Here is a 4476-nt window from a genome sequence, read left to right on the forward strand (position 1 = left end):
GCCTGAACTTTCCCCGAGGATTAAAGTTCATGAACGAGATTGTGAATATGACAATTGTAAATGACATTTGACATCCCGATTGTCAGGTTTGACACTATCTTTTCCGAAACACTGCTTATGAATAGGGTTGTAAATCGTAAAAGAGCCCGTAGTAGCCTTACCAACTGTGGCGCGTGGGAAGGAATTATTAGGTGTGCCAACCAGTCCCTGCAGTAGTCACCAGAAAAGGGGCTTGCCAGAACAGTTTAATGATGCGGTTCGAGAGTTTGGGGCACGCCGCACCCTTCCCAGGGAACTGAATTGTGGGGCCCGAATCATTGTTTTATTAATACTGCCGGTAGTCCAGAAACAAGCCTGTCAATCAATGTACCCCTTAGCATGTTCAGCCATGATACTAATGTTCCTAGGCAGATGGATCTGCACCCGTGGAACATGTCATTATTTGCTAGTTATAAAGTTTGTAGCATAGCCTGTGTTGACTTTTATTCATCAACTTTTAGTAATATTGTAAGCATTATATTATCGCATTATTCTGTGTGAAATTCACAAAGCTCCAAACAAAGAAAACAGCATAAAGTTGCAAATTTTATCATACGTTCCGACAAATAAATTCTGAATTGTGTGTGACTTCGACTTTCCATCTTTAGGGGTTCGCGCATATATACTGTCGAGTGTCTTCCTGAACTTTATAATAGACCTTGATTCAGAACCCATGTATCTGTGAGACAGCAGAAAACGTGTTTGTGATATGTATGTAAGTAAAAAAGAAGTGTACCTATGTAGGATTAACCGACGGGCATGGTAAGAGTCTAGCAAATAATATGTATATTAACTTTTGGCTTGTTTGAATTGGTTGTTCAAAGATCACAGCTCTGAATGAATATATCCCAAATTGTTATATCATTATCCTTTCGTAAGTTCCTCACAATAAAAAATAAGATCCAAATAAAAGGCCGATGTTGCCCTTTCTTGACATTTCTTTTTTTGTTCAAGCTTTTGAAGGGAAACTCGTCCTGCGAATCACGACACAATGATGTCAAGCATTCACGTAGACCCAGAAGATCCTGGAACCTATACAGAAATTGAAAAGGCACAGAATAAGAGCAAAAGAAAAAAGAATTCTGGATATGAAGACCCACTTTCAAAACAGACGAAATACAAAACATCAGTTGCTGTCCTAAAATTCGAAATGTGAGTATCAGTGACAGGAGAATCCTTTCACTCAAATTTCAATTATCCCATTAAATTAACAAAAGCAATAAACAAATCCGAGTTTCACAAACACATCAAAGAAAACACACTTAGAGTACCGGGAACAGGCAAAGCAATTAGATTTAAGGCATAGGATTTATCCAAAATAAAACCATCACATGGAATTAAAATTCTGTGAACGGTAAGCAGCCAGCAGACAGTAAAACTCTATACTGTTCCCACGGAACAAATTTCCCTGTAGAAACCAACCTTTGACAATCAAGAGTAAAAAAAAAAAAAAAAAAAAAAAAAAGGCCAAAATTCAATGAGAAGAGAAAACAATGATGAGATATGGATCCCAGCAAGAGCCGTGATGATGACTTTTCCAAGGTAAATTACCCGAAAGCTTAGCAATTGCTTACATATCATAACTAATTCATCAGTATATCTTCCCAATTCCAAATGTTACAAATGTCAAAGATACTGTCACAGAACAATTACGTCAAAAAATAAACAAGATGTAGCAAATGTAGCGTTTTCAACCACCTGCAAAGACTGTACCGACGAACCATTCTGTTTTTACTATAATGAAAAACATGCACCAGCAGCCACATAAGATTCACAAAACATCACAGGAAATAAATAAAAACATAACACCAAATACAAGTCAAATACAGTTACAACAATAATCAAAACTTGACACAACTGAAGAACAGAAGCAACACAATGAATAAAGTCTGATAAACAACAAAAAAGTAGAGAATCCCTCATAGTCAAACTCTGAGACAGACAACCTGGGATCAACTTCACATTGAACCGTATGATTAAAGCGACCATGCAAGCTATATTCCACTGCTCATGATGATGTGGTTTATTCATTAGGATGGATGAAGTGTGTCTGCTTTGACAATGTACTTAGCCATAAATCTGCTGTAAATACTACACAAAACAACTCTAGTAAAAATATAAGGTATTGGGATAAATCAAATCACTCCAATTTTTAGCCGTTTATATTAACTCTGTAACGCCACAAACTATTTTTCTTCCTCCGCCATGTTTAATATTTAGTTGGCTCTTGGTGAACCTCTATCTGCCGTATTACTAAAGCGATGGTGCGGGCCCCGCAGTCATTCCCCAGAGTGGGATGCGTGGAGCCCTGTACTCCCAGACCACATAATCAAACTGCTCTGGCAAAGGCCCTTTCCTGGTGACCTGCAGGGACTGTTTGGTATGCCTGGTGAATTGCGTGCACCACAATTGGTATGCCTAATGCTGACGTTCTACGTCAGTGTGAGAAATACAAAATTTATAAGAAATGAGGAATATCTAATGCTCGCGCAATTGTTGCAAAATGGCAGATGTACTGTGGATTTTTCTCTTCAAGTTGTTTCATAAAATCGCCTATGGAAGAACGTTTTTCCTTAATTTTTAAAAATGTTTTATTGACTTTTCACTTACTGACGTTTTTTCCCCACAAATCTGATAATATTATTGCTGACCTGAATTACCTAGTACACTAATGACCCGCGTTACCCTCTTTGCCAATGACCTTACTTGCAACCTGCTAGGATGTTTCCGGCTGACCTGTGTGACCCTGCAGTTCAGGTTTCCTGCCGTGCCCATATTCCTGGGGTATATAAGCTTCGTCAGACTTCATGTTTAATAGGTGTGTGTTGTAGTAATGATATCTCTAAGAACTAACTAGACTTTCAAAGGTGAGACACGGTGATGGTGAAGGATTTTTGGCACTGTTAATCACTACTATGGAGGTCACTACCGAAGTGTAATATCCAATCCAGATTTAAGGAAATGGGGTTGCGATTAATGACAATAACATGCTACCAGATTACTAAAATGTAAGTAATCTCGTGGTGGAAATGAAGATCTGTATAAAAAGTTTCGATTTAGAACAGTAACTAAAATATATGCGACAAAGACGGTGCTGAAAGGTGCAGAAAAGAAGTAAATAAAGAAAACATTTCTACCAAAAGTTGAATTTCGACGCAATGAGATGCAACCGGACATTAAATGGAAGAGTTCATTGACAATGCAATATCTAAATGGCCTGATAATAATGGAACGCGATATTGCGAGGAAGTTTGAATTTAAAAAATGGCCATAGTAAGAAATTAAATTAGATTTCGGTTATTTATTCGTCATGTGTTCGAAACCTTACAATTTGACTTCATTTCTTATTGTGGATTTTTTTTTCATTAATCTCTGTGTACACGTTACTGTGTTTGTGTTCAGGTAGGAAGTTTGTTCCGCTTGGCGTCAGATGACTAAAAAATGCTACTATTCAGGATTAAACTCAGAGGATTAATGTCAGAGATGATGATGCAAATCGTTTATAATATATGAATTTTCCTAAGTTCATCTTTTATGCTGGAGAAAATCCACGATGAGCACTAAGGCAATGTTACATGGAACCACAGTAGGTTCACCCAAAATGTATGATGAAATAGGCGTTAAGCTTGGCTTTCGTGATCAATACTTTGCTTGCCTCAACTGACAAACGTGTTCAAATATTCCAGATTTAAGAAATTAGTCTACAAAATATTCTATCTCTCTCTCTCTCTCTCTCTCTCTCTCTCTCTCTCGCTCTCTCTCTCTCTCTCTCTGTCTTTCTCTCTCTCTCTCTCTCTCTCTCTCTCTCTCTCTCTCGCTCTCTCTCTCTCTCTCTCTCTCTCGCTCGCTCGCTCTCTCTCTCTCTCTCTCTCGCTCGCTCTCTCTCTCTCTCTCTCTCTCTCTCTCTCTCTCTTCTCTCTCTCTCTCTCTCTCTCTCTCTCTCTCTCTCTCTCTCTCTCTCTCTCTCTCTCTCTCTCTCTCTCTCTCTCTCTCTCTCTCTCTCTCTCTCTCTCTCTCTCTCTCTCTCTCTCTCTCTCTCTCTCTCTCTCTCTCTCTCTCTTCCTTTCTCTCTCTCTCTCTCTCTCTCTCTCTCTCTCTCTCTCTCTCTCTCTCACTCTCTCTCTCTCTCTCTCTCTCTCTATATATATATATATATATATATATATATATATATATATACATATATACACACACACATACAGATATGTGTATATATATACACATATACATACACATATACATACACACATATCTGTGAGTGTGTTTTTGTGTGTGTGTGTGTGTGTGTGTGTGTGTGCGTGCGTGCGTGCGTGCGTGCGTGCGTGCGTGCGTGCGTGCGTGCGTGCGTGCGTGCGTGCGTGTGTGTGTGTGTGTGTGTGTGCGTGCGTGTTCGCGTGTGCATACAAATATGAGTCCATAAATAAACAGAAACCAACA

The sequence above is a fragment of the Penaeus chinensis genome, chromosome 35, assembly GCF_019202785.1.
Source record: "Penaeus chinensis breed Huanghai No. 1 chromosome 35, ASM1920278v2, whole genome shotgun sequence".
Lineage (NCBI taxonomy): Eukaryota > Metazoa > Arthropoda > Malacostraca > Decapoda > Penaeidae > Penaeus > Penaeus chinensis.